Source organism: Babylonia areolata, chromosome 8 (genome assembly GCF_041734735.1).
Source record: "Babylonia areolata isolate BAREFJ2019XMU chromosome 8, ASM4173473v1, whole genome shotgun sequence".
Lineage (NCBI taxonomy): Eukaryota > Metazoa > Mollusca > Gastropoda > Neogastropoda > Buccinidae > Babylonia > Babylonia areolata.
Window position 1 is genome coordinate 47,244,401 of NC_134883.1, and position 16,714 is coordinate 47,261,114.

Genomic DNA, 16,714 nt, shown 5'->3' on the forward strand with positions numbered 1-16,714 from the left:
GAAAGACAGAAAAAGTAACATTCATGACTTTAAAATCACGACCAATGCGGAGGCCACGGTTAGAGAGAGAGGGGGGAAGAGAGACGGGGGGAAATGGTGGAAAAAAGGAAGAGGGGGAGAGAGAGAGAGAGAGAGAGAGAGAGAGAGAGAGAGACCAATAAGGATAACGATAACGATTTTTTTTTTTATTCAGATACAGACCAAAACCCCTTACTGAAGGGAGTCACACTGAAGGAGAAGAGAGAGAGAGAGAGAAGCTGGGGGGTGCGGAGATAGAGACAGAGACAGGAGCAGAGAGAAAAGTTTCCGAGAGAGACAGTCAAGAGACAAAGATATGTCGCTTCTTGCAATGCATACTGATGGACGCCCACGCCACAGCGAACAATCGACGTGAAACGCCAAAATGATATAATTCTTCATTTTCCCTCTACCACTTACTGACATTAAGGTAGGTGTCATTCCACACAACCACGGCACCTCTTTTTTTCCAATGGAAATGGCATGCCTCTTGGACAGCGGTAGGTATTGATAATTAAATATGATGATTATTCACACGTTGGAAGATAAGAGAGAGGGAGAGAGAGAGAGAGAGAGAGAGAGAGAGAGAGATGAAAGAAGCGATAGGCAAGGAAAGGACTGGTGAAAAAGAAAGAAAGAAAGAAAATAAATAAAGAAAATAAAATAAATGATTTTAACGAGAGGAAAAGAATGGAAGAGTTGGTGACAAGAAAATGAAGGAAGGAAGGGAGGGAGAAAGGGAGGGAGGGAGAGAAGAAGGGAGGGAGGGAGGGAGGGAGGGAGGGAGGGAGAGAGGGAGGGAGGGAGGGAGGGAGAAAGGGAGGGAGGGAGGGGAGAAAGGGAGGGGGGAGAAAGGGAGGGAGGGAGGAAGGAAGGAAGGGAGAGAGGAAGGGAGGGAGGGAGGAAGAGAGGGAGGGAGGGGAGAGAGGAAGGAGGGGAGAAAGGGAGGGAGGGGAGGAAGGGAGGGAAGGAGGAAGGGAGGTGGGGGAGGAAGGAAGGAAGAAATTAAGGACAGACACGGAGATAGTAAGAAAGGACTCGAAGGAGGAACACAAGAACACACTGTCAAACTTCACACCGTGTCAGTGGATGGCAAACGATCATCACTGTCGCCATTTACATTTCCTCGTTACTTCATGCCTGTGAGGTCTTTTGCTTTCTTCATCTTGAATACTTTGTGTGTGTGTGTGTGGATCTTTTTGTCTGTTTGTTTGTTTCCCTGGTTTAACAGTGGGGGTAATTCCAGACCTTGTGTGAAATACATACCAGAAGATTTCTCCATTCGTCTTTCATTCCATGCTCTGATGTATATCCAGTATTTCTTCTGTTTCATGTTACATCTATCATTCACCTGATGTACACCCGGCATTTCTTCTGTTTCATGTTACATCTATCATTCACCTGATGAACATCCAGTATTTCTTCTGTTTCATCTACCATTAACCTGATGTACATCCAGTATTTCTTCTGTTTCATGTTACATCTATCAGTCATCATTTCAATACCTCAGATACGGATTCTCGAGAATCATCCCTTCATCGGAAATAAAATAAAATAATAAATTCCACATCTGCTGGCCTGGAGCTGTGAAATGTGACCTTTCAACACACATGAGTCAGTGACTGGAGCGCCCATCAAACAGCGAAAGTGAAAGTGCCAGGGGACGTGACCTAAACAACCTGTCCCTCGAGTACTGTCCCCTGGTGACGTGACCAGCCCGTTCTTCAGCCAGTTCAGTTAGTTTTCGGTTCTCTGCCATCGACGGGAGTGGTGGCTCCGTTCTGCCCTCGCCCCCCCTCTCCCCCCCAACCCCTCCCCTCCCCTCCACACTCCCTCTCCGGCCACCCTCCGCCTTACCTCTCTCTTGGTACGGTATGCAGAGCTACTACACGTGAAGCCATCAGCCATCGATCCATATGATGATAAGTCCTGGCCGCCAACTCCCCGCCTCCCACACTAACCTTCCGGTCCAAATGACCAATGACAACACTTGGTTCCGTTGCTGCAGTGACCCCCCCCCCCCCCCACTTCCCCCCCTTGGCGACGCACCAACAGACCTCGCGGCCAAGTGTACAAGTGAACCTGCTGGCAGCGCAAAGTTGGTACACAAGGCACGGCGCTTTCTCCCCCAACATGTCGTGGGTGATGAGATTTGAAGAGAAAAAGACACCACGATGGCAGTACAGAAACAGCCTTCAATGCGAACTGCAACAAAAACTGCTAGTCGGACGACAGTCAGCGAAGTCCGAATAGTGAAGCGGCTCAGATGCAAATCATACAAAAAGACGCTGTCTTTGAAAAGACCCAGTGTCCGCCTGTCGTCCCAGAAAGTCGCTATTCTGCACACTGCAGCCGATATGGATTGCAGTCAGACACACAACTCCTGATCCAGATCTCTGGTCTCTGGAGACTCCGGGATGCCACATGACAGCTCTAAGTATAGGGGGTGGATGGAGGGGGAGCTGGGGAAGAGGATGGGAGAGAGAGAGGGGCGGCGGCGGGGGTGGGGGGATGGTGGGGGGTGGGGGGTGGGGGCAGTCTTGCAAATGGCAGTTTTGTTCTACGTTGTGTCGACAGGGAGTGGAGCAGCGTGGGGATAAAGCGATTTATTTTATTTTGTTATTACGGTTCTTTTCCCTCCACCCACTTTTTTTTTTGTTGCCATGTGCTCCAAGAGACTGGGGCCTGCACTAGCAGCGTTGCATGGAGCTATCCCGTGTCAATGTTGATTTAATCCTGACCGCCTGATGAACAAATGCGCTGTCATGTGGGGGCGGCCCGACGTGGGGGCCAGCGCTCAGCGGCGCCCCATTATTTCATTAGCCGCCCATTTCCGCCACGTTCTGCAAGGCTGAGCGGCACACCGTCACTTAGCGCCGTCCGTCCGTCAGACACCGTGCAGCGGCCACACCACGGCCACCTACCTCCCCATGTGGCCATAGCAAGGCCGGACACCTCCCCATGTGGCCATGGCCATATCAAGGCCAGAAACCTCCCAATTTGGCCATGGCCATAGCACGGCCAGAGGCCTACCCATGTGGCCATGGCCACAGCACGGCCATCACCTCCCCATATGGCCATAGCACGGCCATCACTTCTCCATGGCCACAGCACGGCCAGACACATCTTGATGTGGCCATGGCCATAGCACGGCCATGCACCCCCCCATGTGGCCATTGCCACAGCACGGCCATCACCTCCCCATGTGGCCATGGTCATAGCAAGGCCATCACATCCCCATGGCCACAGCACGGCCATCAACTCACCATGTGGCCATGGCCATAGCACGGCCATCACCTCCCCATGTGGCCATGGCCACAAAACGTGTCCGTCTCTCTTGCTGCAGATACTGAGGAAAGCGTGATCCTAAACTGAACTATATTGCTGCAGATACTGAGGAAAGCGTAATCCTAAACTGAACTATATTGCTGCAGATATTGAGGAAAGCGTAATCCTAAACTGAACTATATTGCTGCAGATACTGAGGAAAGCGTAATCCTAAACTGAACTATATTGCTGCAGATATTGAGGAAAGCGTGATCCTAAACTGAACTATATTGCTGCAGATACTGAGGAAAGCGTAATCCTAAACTGAACTATATTGCTGCAGATACTGAGGAAAGCGTGATCCTAAACTGAACTATATTGCTGCAGATACTGAGGAAAGCGTGATCCTAAACTGAACTATATTGCTGCAGATACTGAGGAAAGCGTAATCCTAAACTGAACTGTATTGCTGTGGACACTGAGGAAAGCGTAATCCTAAACTGAACTGTATTGCTGTGGACACTGACGTAAGCTTGATCCTAAACTGAACTATACTGCTGTGGACACTGAGGAAATCTTGATCCTAAACTGAACTGTATTGCTGCAATCCTGAGGAAAGCGTAATCCTAAACTGAACTATATTGCTGCAGATACTGAGGAAAGCGTAATCCTAAACTGAACTGTATTGCTGTGGATACTGACGTAAGCTTGATCCTAAACTGAACTGTATTACTGTGGACACCGACGTAAGCTTGATCCTAAACTGAACTATATTGCTGTGGACACTGACGTAAGCTTGATCCTAAACTGAACTATATTGCTGTGGACACTGACGTAAGCTTGATCCTAAACTGAACTATATTGCTGTGGACACAAGGGAAAACTTGATCCTAAACTGAACTGTAATATATTCGCTCTGGAGTCACTGTCGTGAAAGTACTCATGATATTTCTCCCTATCTCAACTCCCGGAGAGAAATTGCAAGTTTTCATAGAAGCTGATGGTGGTATCTGGGCACAAACATTACTGTGTGTGTGTGTGTGTGTGTGTGTGTGTGTGTGTGTGTATTTGTATGTTTGTGAGCAAGAGAAACAGAGAGAGAGAGAGAGACAGACAGACAGAGACAGAGCAAAAGAGACAGAGAGAGACAGAAATGAAAAAATAAAACGTTTAAAGGCATCTTCGATTATCCTAAAAAGACCGCAGAGTGTGACTTGACGTCAACCGTGATACAACACACGGCGTGAAGCCAGAAAATCTCACAATCCAACCACTGTTTCTCTGCATAGTGCACCAATCATGGAAATCGCAGTCGTCAATCCGCAACACTTGTTTTACTCAAACACTTGATTTCCTTTTAAGAATATTGAAGCAGTACTTGGTGCCGGTGCCGGTGCCGGTGCTGGGACTGTGTGTGTGTGTGTGTGTGTGTGTGTGTGTGTGTGTGTGTGTGTGTGTTGCCACCACATGGGTTCTTATTCCCTCAATATTAAGAATCGTTGTAAGGTATGCAGCCAACTTTGTAGAAGGCTCTGCAAATTTTATTCATCATAATATAAATATTTCTTCTTTTTTTTTCTTTTCTTTCTCACAAGCTGGTAAAATTATCAATTTCGATCTCCCCTTTACAAAATGTAATCATGACCTGTTCCGGAAATCTATAAACACAGACTTGTGTTGTAATAATGATGTTAGAAACAATTCAATACAATTTCATGTTAAACGAAGAAGAATTTTGGGCTGAACGAGGACGAAGAAGAAGACGATGATGAAGAGAGAAAAAAAAAAGGAAGAGGAAAAAAATGAAACACATAGCAACGTCAATGAACCGTGTTTTGTATATATCCTTTTAGGTTTCTCTTCACAAGGAAATGTTCTGTGACCAAATCAATTCCGAAAACTCACCGCGGGGACATGCTTGAGCAACAAAGCGAACAGCCCTGGGAGGCGGGCGAAATGAGTTAAAAGGGGGATGGGTAGGCTGTGGTGGGGGTGCGGAGGGGAAGGGGAGCCGGCAACAACAGATTTGACAGCAGCCACGCGCGGTTCCAGCATGATTACGGAACCACCCGTGACCGCGATGAAAAGTGAATAAACTTCTGCCCCGCCTTTGATTTTGTTCCTTCGTCTGGGACACTGTTTATGGCGGTGACGGCGTGTTAAGATTGGAGATAATAGAAGACGTCTTTTAACCTTTTCGTAGCGCTCCTCTGCACTTGTTTCTGATAACGGCCCCGTATCGGCTGATGGTCGTGGGTAGAGGAAAGATGCATGCAGGTCAAATCGTTTTAATGATCTGCGACTTTTTTTCTTTTTTTTTTCCGTCGCCGACATACCGGCGTTGTGGTACTCAGCGTTGCGTGTCCTGGTTTTGGTGGCCTAGTCAGCGCTGCCTGCATGGGTGATGAAGAATCGTTGACTGTGAGTCTCTGCAGGTAATCTGTTGACTGGGGGTCCGGGTGGAAGTTTAGCAATTAGTGGACACAATGCCGGAGAGAGACAGTGCACCTTCCTGGCTCTTTTCAACCGGCTGTGTTTTTGCTAACAGCGGCGCTCCCCGACATTGCGTGTGTCATGCATGCGTGCACGAGCGCACGCTGCGTGCTCATGCGCGCTGCACGTTATTATATTGTCTTTCCGCATTGATATAATTTATTTTGTGTGCGGGATGTGTGTGTGTGTGTGTGTGTGTGTGTGTGTGTGTGTGTGTTAAAATGTGTGCGTGTCTTTTGGCTCAGACGGACACACACTCAGATAGACACACAGAGAAAACATTTAGTTCAGCAATCTTGATCACATACTTCTCTGATTCATTCTTACAAAAAAACATCTTTGAAGTATCTAAGATGCATTAAGGGGTTAACCATACAGTAGGTCGAACATTCTGCATGGACGTTCCACCTGTTCGGAAGATAGCGACACAACAATAGCAAAAGACAACAACAACAACAACAAATAATACACGAAAAGAAATCAGAAAGTGTACAGAATGAGTTGTAGAAAATAAACATGGGACAATAATCACAATACCCACCGATTCTGTCAATGAGGGGTGAAAGGAATGTTACCGTGTGACAAACGTTTCTTTGGGATTTATCTTTATAGTTTTGCATTCACGCCAACTTTCCAGACACTGACCAAAGGTATTGTTTCACACATGCAATGTCCAGTCATGCCAACTTTCCAGACACTGACCAAAGGTATTGTTTCACACATGCAATGTCCATTCATGCCAACTTTCCAGACACTGACCAAAGGTATTGTTTCACACATGCAATGTCCATTCACGCCAACTTTCCAGCCACTGACATTTGTTTCACACATGCCATGTCCATTCACGCCAACTTTCCAGACACTGACCAAAGGTATTGTTTCACACATGCCATGTCCAGTCATGCCAGCTGTAATCCATGTCAGCGTTCGGTTGGTAATGGAAACAAGAACATACCCAGCATGCACACACCCGAAAGCGGAGTATGGCTGCCTACATGGCGGGATTAAAAAAAACACAACGGTCATACACGCAAAAGCCCACTCGTGTACATACGAGTGAACGTGGGAGTTGCAGCCCATGAACGCAGAAGGATAAGGACAGTTCGACAATAAGTAAAAATCTACAACATGAAACATCTCCAGACACTTGGGTTTCATGGGAAAAGGGTGGAGATTTTTCTGATCTCCCGGGTCAACAGGACTTGCAAGTACCTGAACCACCTTCGTGTGTAAACGCACGCAGAAGATCAAATACGCACTTTACAAGTCCTGTCATCCAGGTCAGTGTTCGAAGTATGGGTACCTATCGAGCGAGGTAAAAAAAACAAACAAACACAGTCAGCATGATAACTTTGTGGTCATTCTGCAGCAATCCGGGATAAAAATTGTAAACTGCAGGAAAAGGAGCACCCGGTCTTTCTGGTGCAAAATGCCACCAGCTAATTTGTTGTCCACAACAGTTGCACGCAGTGTGTTGAAGTTTTTTTGGAAGAGAGGGGACAATGAACGTGGCGGTTAGCGAGGAGAACTAGGAGAAATGAAGAGGGAGTGGAGAGAAGGTGAACTAGGAGAAATGGAGGGGGAGTGGGGGGAAGGTGAACTAGGAGAAATGGAGGGGGAGTGGGGGGAAGGTGAACTAGGAGAAATGGAGGGGGAGTGGGGGAGGTGAACTAGGAGAAATGGAGGGGGAGTGGGGGAGGTGAACTAGGAGAAATGGAGGGGGAGTGGGGGAGAACTAGGAGAAATGGAGGGGGGGGGGGGGTGAACTGGGAGAAATGGAGGGAGAGTGAGGGAGGTGAACTAGGAGAAATGGAGGGAGAGTGAGGGAGGTGAACTAGGAGAAATAGGGAGTGGGGGGAAGGTGAACTAGGAGAAATGGAGGGAGAGTGGGGGAGGTGAACTAGGAGAAATGGAGGGAGAGTGGAGGAGGGGAACTCGGAGAAATGGAGGGAGAGTGGGAGGAAGGTGAACTAGGAGAAATGGAGGGAGAGTGGGGAGGGGAACTAGGAGAAATGGAGGGGGAGTGGGGAAGGTGAACTAGGAGAAATGGAGGGGAGTGTGGGAGGTGAACTAGGAGAAATGGAGGGGAGTGTGGGAGGTGAACTAGGAGAAATGGAGGGGAGGGGGGGGAGGTGAACTAGGAGAAATGGAGGGAGAGTGGGGGGAAGGTGAAATAGGAGAAATGGAGGGGAGGGGGGGAAGGAGAACTAGGAGAAACGGAGGGGTAGTGGGGGAAGTGAACTAGGAGAAATGGAGGGAGAGTGGGGAGGGGGAGAACTAGGAGAAATGGAGGGGGAGTGGGAACGGGGGAGAACTAGGAGAAATGGAGGGTGAGTGGGGAGGGGGAGTGGGGACGGGGTGAAAGAAACAACAGCAATTCCAGCCCGCTTCACACACAGCTTTTAGAGTGAAAAGCGGGCAAGCAGATCGTTACAGATAAAAAGATAAACTTGCGCGCGCTTGTGTGTGTTTGTGTGTTGGGGGGGGGGGGGGGGCGGGGCGCATGTTAGCTCTTTCTCTGTTTCTTCACGTGTCTCCGTCTCTTTTCTCTCTCTCTTGTGTGTCTGTCTCTCTTCTTGTCTCTCTGTCTGCTTCTCTCGGGTTTCAGTCTCTCTTCTTGTGTCTCTGTCTGTCTCTCTCCCTTTCTCACCAGTCTCTCTTCTTGTGTCTCTGTCTCTGTCTTTCTCCCTTTCTCACCAGTCTCTCTTCTTGTGTCTCTGTCTCTCTTTCTCACCAGTCTGTCTTCTTGTGTCTCTGTCTCTCTGTCTTCCTTTCTCACCAGTCTCTCTTCTTGTCTCTCTGTCTTCCTTTCTCACCAGTCTCTCTTCTTGTGTCTCTGTCTGTCTCCCTTTCTCACCAGTCTGTCTTCTTGTGTCTCTGTCTCTCTGTCTTCCTTTCTCACCAGTCTCTCTTTTTGTGTCTCTATCTTTCTCTCTCTCTCATCAGTCTATCTTGTCTCTCTGTCTCTCTCCCTCTCTCACCAGTCTCTCTCTCTCTTTTTCCACCTTACCGTGAAAAAGGACAAACACATTGTTGTTCAGAAAAGCCCGAGCAATTTCTCTCTCCCTCCCTCCCCCTCCTCTCTCTCTCTCTCCCCTACTATACCGTGAAAAAGGACAAACACATTGTTGTTCAGAAAAGCCCGAGCAATTTCTCTCTCCCTCCCTCCCCCTCTCTGTCTCTATCTCTCTATTCAGTCTCTCTCTCTCTCTCTCTCCTACTATACCGTGAAAAAGAACAAACACATTGTTGTTCAGAAAAGCTCGAGCAATATCTCTCCTTCCCTCCCTCCCTCCCCCCACCCTCTCTCTCTCTCTCTCTCTCTGTGCTCTGCCAGTGGTGCTGGAAGGGGTCTCTGGCCACCTGTGTTCCATGTAATACCAGCTTCCCCCCATCAGCTCCCTTTCACGGCGCCCGTCACCAAACAGCTGAACAGCGGAGCTCCGTCACTTCAGCACACCACAGCAACCTCCCCGCGTTGACAGCAGCCTCAATCTGGCCAGCGTTCACCTCGCCGCGCATGGCGCCTGAAACCCGGGATGGGAAGCGGTTCGCTTTGATGAAAGGCCGGTTCGTTAAGTGGGCGTTACGTCCGACAGATGAGGCATGGCTTTCCAAGGGAGCGTAGACAGCAGTCACTGCTTCACTCTGGTCCGTTTCAGCACACAGGTAACAATTTTGTCTCCCCCAGGTCTCCAAATACTTTTAACAAGCTGGAAGCTCGGTTTACATCAGCAATAATTATAGCCAAGCGTGTCAAATGAAATAAGTTTCAGTTTCAAGGAGCTGGTAAACCGTGCGGACGGATCCATATAATTATATTCTACATCATATCCGCAAGAATAAGTAGCAATCACACATAGTGGAGATTCCACACGGGTAAAATTATCTCACTGTAAAAAAAAAAAAAGAAAAAAAAAGGCACTGACCACAGCGATTCATCGGATGATAAATAAATGGGATTTGTTGTTCTTTCTTTCTTTCTCTCGTTGAGGATGGGTGTGCTGGGGCGTGTGGTGGATTCTGCTAAAGTTTTAAGGAACATGGGACATACATCAAACAGAAAAGTGACACATGTCCGACCTTTATCGGACATGAGAAAATCCTGAATTGTTTCTGATGTTCCCCTCCCCAAACCATACAACAGATTAACAGCCAGTCGGACATCTGGTCTGCGACAACCTTAGCCCCAGACCATTGTCCTCTGGACACAGACATCTGGTTTGCTGCGGAACGAAAAGGGCAAGGAAGGGTTGTAGTCCATGTTAAAAGGCATTACAAAACCTTCCCCATTACCGGCGAAACTTGGAATGAAACCAAAATCAACATTTACCGGCGTAACTTGGAATGAAACCAAAATCAATCAGTGGCTGAACTTCGGCAGGAGAGACACAAAAGTGGTGTATGGTTGGTGATGAAATAAGCTTTCAAATCACTATGGTGGCTTGCTCGCTGCAAAAGCTGTAATTTTTATCGTGAGAAGAGTAAATCTCATAGACTGTTGACAAAGCCCTGAAATTTCTGACGTCAACGATCTGTTGTTGACTGCTAGTTAGGCGACATTTTTTGACCAACTGGAGTCAAAAGGAAGGGAAATGCTTTACAAATGTATACGCTTTGCTTACGTGAGGAAGTCAACGCTTAAGCTCACACGAGCATTGTCATATAACGACACGATGCCACAGAAAGTCACCTTCACACATTGCTTCTGTGTATGCATATTAATATTTTTTCCCTTTCGTTTCGTACTGTTTTAGACGCCAGATCAACGGAGGACATGGAAATCAAAATATTCTTACAGAACAACGTACGATATTGCACGAGTATACCAAAGAGACAAGGATCAAAACATTCAATGTCGAGGCTAGCTGTCAGTCCACTGTCACAGTATGTGTGACGGGACATTAATACAAAATTCATCGTGTCTGTCTGCCGAAAGAAATCCGGTTTTTGACAGAAGCCGGAGGGTGACGGCCATACCTTTCAGCTGGCCTGCAGCACACGTGGCCTTTGGAGGCAGGAGTTCCGCTGGGACCCCTCCTCCAGTTTACTCTGCGCTGACAGGGGAAAGAGCGGAGCGCTATTGAATGAAGTGATGGAATATCTGATGCGATGTTAGAGCCCTGCCCCTCCCTCCCGCTTCCCCCTACACCACCACCCTCCGCCCGCCGAGAATCGACACAAAGATTTCACACAAACGTCCGCGCCCCATTTCCGGTGTGTCCGTGCCGCGCGCCGGCAACATCAATGGAGGCGTGACCCCACAATGAACGTGACGGTCGCCATGACACTTCCACACCAGCAAGGGGAGGTAACCACATGTGTCCAGTGACGTTATACGTGATGGCCCGTGTGCTTCGTGGTTATGACGTCATCAGTGACTTTTTACGGGGTGTTTGACACAGAGTCTGTTGTTTTGAGAAAGCGGCTTGAGGTGAAACGTCGATTTCTTAACAATATAGTTGTATTGTGTTGAGTTAAACTGTATCGAGTTGTATTGCGTTGTGTTATACTGTATCGTATTGAACTGTGTTGTGTTGTGTTGCACTGTATTGTTGTGTTGTGCTGTGCTGTATTGTATTGTATTGTATTGTATTGTATTGTTGTCGACCCCATTTCAATTCCCAGACCCTCAGTTCCTCACAGGCAATCCTCCCGGCTCTGTTATTGTTCATCTTCAGCGCAATGATGGACAGCCCCTCTCTCTACTCATTTTAACTGAAGTAGAACGAAAGGGAAAGCAGAGAGAAAAAATACTGGAAGGAACTCACTTACATCATCGGGACAAAAGGATCTGCTGAAACCATCTTTTCACCATGTCCTCACACACACAAAATAAAAAATATTATAATTAAAAGGGGAAAAAAAGGTAAGGAAAAAACAAAACAAACTGAAGGAGGGGAACCAGTTTCAGTTTCGAGTGTGTCAGAGCGTGCCAACTGATCCAGATACGCTACCGCGAATCTGCTGTAAAGAGAAAAAGAGAGAGAGGGGCGGAGGTGGAGAGAGAGATGGGGGAATGTGGTGAGAAAGAGGGAGGGGTGGAGAGATGGAGAGAAGAGGGGAGGAGGAGAGAGAGGAAGAGGGATGGGGGGATGGAGAGAGAGGGAGGACGAAAGAAGAGGGAGGGAAGGGGTGGGTGTGTTGTGGTAGAGGTGGAGGTTTGTGGCGTGTTAAACACACACAGAGAGCGAGGATAGAGGCTGACGTGTTCAATGAAGGCTTCATCGTAATGGAACTCAATAATTCATCAAAATGATCAACCGGCCTTCAATGCAGGCGTCTTGGCGTGACGGTGGACAATGGCGGTGTGTGTGCGTGGCTCAGGAACCACAGTGCGGATCAAATGTCACTCGTCGTTTAGTCTGGAACTGCCTCACGCAGGCACCACGCTTTCCTGGCTGCAAAGTTCCTGCTTATCGCAGGAAGGAAAAATGTATGGAAATAATTTGCATGTGTGCGCGTGCGCATGACTGAATGACACAGGAACAGCATGATGAACGCCTGAAGGTAGCTCTCAGTCAGATCTACCCAAGTGGGCAGAAACCTGTTGTGCTTGTGACTCCGTGTTTGGGCTCTGACCGATGATAGGCGCTAAAAAAAAAATTATTTTAAGTATCAACAATAGTAATAATTTCAGCTACATAGCAAATGTATGTGTGCTAAACTGGATATTAAAAGACACTTCATTTTTGAAACCTTCACTGGGCCTCTTTTTGTTCCTGTTTTGTCGTTGTGTTTCTCGCTACCGGTGTTTCCCTTCTCTTGTACACTGAGCAGTCTTTTATGAAATAATGTTCGTTAGTCAAGGCTTTCCTTCAACGAACAGTAGATTCACGGGATATTTCATTTAAAAATATCGCAATCAAGGGTTTCCTTCAACGAACAGTAGATTCACGGGATGTTTCATTTAAAAATATCGCAATCAAGGGTTTCCTTCAACGAACAGTAGATTCACGGGATATTTCATTAAAAAAAATATCGCAATAAAGGGTTTCCTTCAACGAACAGTTATCACTCTGTACAAAATGTGTTTGGGCTTTAGTGGTTGTAATAACCGGAAACTATAAAAATGTGTCAAGACACCATACTCTGTAAATATTGTTCTGCATCAATGGGGTGGAATTTCAGGAACTATTGGGTAACGTCTTAAAGGTCACGTTGATCAGGTCTGGGGTCTTGGCTCGAAGACAGCAGTGTGGGTCAGGGGAGTCCTGTGACCTGTATTGATACATATCAATCAAATCAACACGAGTCCTAGATTCACATGAGTTATACAGGCCTGTGATCTGCACTGATTCCCACTAATCAAATCAATAAAGCCCCAGGTCTCTCACGAGTTAAAAAGGCCTTCACCAAAACCAAGGCAGCAACGATTGTCACGTGTGATCACAGCATGTTGCACAACGCTACAAAACCAACTCTTCAGCCTTGCACTGCCCCTGTCTCACTGTGCTACCCGGGGAACCACCCTGCACTGTTCCTGTCTCACTGTGCTACCCGGGGAACAGCCCTGCACTGTCCCTGTCTCACTGTGCTACCCGGGGAACAGCCCTGCACTGTTCCTGTCTCACTGTGCTACCCGGGGAACCACCCTGCACTGTCCCTGTCTCACTGTGCTACCCGGGGAACCACCCTGCACTGTCCCTGTCTCACTGTGCTACCCGGGGAACAGCCCTGCACTGTCCCTGTCTCACTGTGCTACCCGGGGCTGCACTGTTCCTGTCTCACTGTGCTACCCGGGGAACAGCCCTGCACTGTCCCTGTCTCACTGTGCTACCCGGGGAACCGCCCTGCACTGTTCCTGTCTCACTGTGCTACCCGGGGAACCACCCTGCACTGTTCCTGTCTCACTGTGCTACCCGGGAAACAGCCCTGCACTGTCCCTGTCTCACTATGCTACCCGGGGAAACCGAACTCTCGCCACCCGGTCGGCGCCATACCACTCGTGCCGCCATGACAGTTGATGTTTGTGTGTGAAGCAGAAGGGAGCAGTGGTGGTGTGTGTGTATGGGAGGAGGGGGAGGGGGAGGGGGGAGGGGGCAGTGTGTGGCAGTCACCATGTCCCTACACTGTTTGTCCACGCACTGCCCAGATAAAAGTTTAATGGCCGTGGCCGCCGCGTCGCGTCGCGTTCTTTTCACGGCCGACTGAGCTGTAAACTGCTGCAAGCGCAACGGGGGCCATTGTGACAGCGGGCCGCGCGCTCTTCCTCGATGTGCACGTGCCGTGTATTTATTATTTACCGGGGAGGAGGGTGGTGGGGGGGTGGGCAAGTCTCTGGGGGGGCTCCTTCAACTGGCTGGAGATGAGAGGTGATTAGTGACTTGTCCGCCGCTTGTCTTCTCCTGCATGGACTGGGGGGGAGGGAAGGGGTGTGGTGGGGGGTGTGGGACGAGGATGAAGGGGAGGAGGCGGAGAAGGGGGGAAGCTTAATATATTGGACTTTTTTGTCTTCTTCCCCTTTGATTTCTGGGAAGCCTGTGTGTGTGTGTGTGTGGAAAGGGTCAGAATCACTTGGTGCGAAGCCAGAACGCTTTTGAAGCCTGGCACACCTTTTCATCTGTATGCATGACTGAGAGAGAGAGAGAGAGAGAGAGAGAACTCCGGCTGATGAGGATGTTGAATAAACAATGCGCAAGACACTGGCTGTGTGGCCGGTCCGTGGCCGGGAGAAGTGTAATTATCGCAGCCTTTTCCATGCTTCGTCGACACACGTTCAGCCAGTGCAGGACCGGAGTCCACAATCCCCCCCCCCACTCCACACCTCACACCACCCAATACCACCCCTCAACCCCACATCCATCATTCTCACTCACATTTTGAGCGTGACGGAAAACACTGAGCTCTGAAGAAGAGGAATGGAAAAAAAGGGGGGTGGGGGTGGGGGAGGGGGGCCTGGGGGGGAGTGAGGATAGGGGGACGGACAGTGGGGAGGGGGTACAAAAAAACAACAGTAGTCACCTTTGTCCGTAAACCCGAAGCCTCGGTTTAAATTGCAGTCCAAAGCCAGGCAGTGGAACGTTTAGCCATTGTGCGTGAAAGGGTCAGAGGCATGTGTGTTTCGGGCGCCCTCACAACTTCTCGCTTCAACAAGGGAGAAAAAAAAAGAAAAAAAGAGAGAAAATTCAGTGTTGCGTTGCAGCAAAGCTTTGAACAATGCTGCATTGTCAAACCGCTGTAACCGGTTTTCGTGTTTTGTTTTTTCCTGTTAAAATTTTGAGTTGCACACAAAAAAGAGAGAGAATATGGCGTCGCACAGTGGCGATACATTTCTTGTGAGAATCAGGAACTTTTCTCGAAATGTCACCAAAAGGATTTACAACTAAAACCCACATGCAGATTACAGGTGACCTTATTCTCTCCGATAAGAGAAATTTATAATTATATACTTAATCAATACTTACATACTTGCCAGAATTTCCACTGTATGTATCCATTTTTTCGCAATCGTGCAGGAAAATGTACTTGCCACCCACACGCCGTACAGACACAGACACACAGAGACAGACACACACGCACGCACGCACACACACACACACACGCACGCACGCACACAGAGTCAAATTTAGGTCATCACGTGACTATTCACGAGAGTTGTACTGGCTCTTCGCCTCTGCAAAGCAACTGGAATGTGCTCACAATGCCTGTTCTGATTCAGCATGTCAGTGGACGTCACATACTTCCAGGACTTCACCCCTCGACAGACAGCCAGGACTTCCTCCTCAGAACGCCAGAAGAACACCAGGACTTCCCTCTGCAGACAGCCATGTCCTACCACTTGGAACGCCAGAAGAACAGTCAGGACTTCAACTCTTCAGACAGCCAGGACTTCACCCCTCTTCAGACAGCCAGGACTTCCCCCCTCTACAGACAGCCAGGACTTCACCCCTCTACAGACAGCCAGGACTTCAGCCAGGACTTCCCCCCTCTACAGACAGCCAGGACTTCCCCCCTCTACAGACAGCCAGGACTTCCCCCCTCTACAGACAGCCAGGACTTCACCCCTCTACAGACAGCCAGGACTTCAGCCAGGACTTCACCCCTCTTCAGACAACCAGGACTTCAGCCAGGACTTCCCCCCTCTACAGACAACCAGGACTTCACCCCCCCTTCAGACAGCCAGCCAGCCAGGACTTCGCCCTTCTTCAGACAGCCAGGACTTCACCCTCTTCAGACAACCAGGACATCAGCCAGGACTTCACCCCTCTACAGACAGCCAGGACTTCAGCCCTCAGAACGCCAGACGGACCTTCCACCCAGACAGACGTCCAGGATTCACCCCCTCCAACAACTCAAACTTCACCGAACCCAGACCCCAGCCCTGAACGAGTGCCCGTCCGTAGTGAAGACTGTGACATTTCCTTTGCCTGCAGATTCCACAGACCTTATGTGTCCATGGGAAAGGCACTTTACTCCGAGTGTCCTCGACCCACCCCGGTGTGAACGGGTACCTGACTTCAGTAGGGATGGTTCAAACAGCGGGAATGAGAGGACTGGGCCCCGCCTTCCTATGCTGAGCCCTCGTAAAGGGCTGTATGATCTCTGACCTTCAGCATAACCTTGAATGTCTGTGAATTCCGTCAGGCATAAAACTGGAACGGAAGTGGAAGCTGTCGTCACCATGGGAACAGGGCAAAGGGGGTGCACACAATGACAAAGTAACTTGGTCTGGAGTGGGACATCACAAAAGAAACAAGGTTTAGAGTATTACATTGGAAAACATTACATTTTTTTTCCCCAGTAACATATCGTGAGCTGAAATGAAAGTAAAAGAAACTGACAAATGTTCATACTGTCAAGATACTGTTGACATAATTGGCCACGTGTTCTGTAAGTGTCCAACTGTGTGTCCTTTTTGGAATTTGTTGAAAGGAAAATATTCAACTGAAATGAATGTTAACATAAAATTGTCAAGCACAGATATATTGTTTGG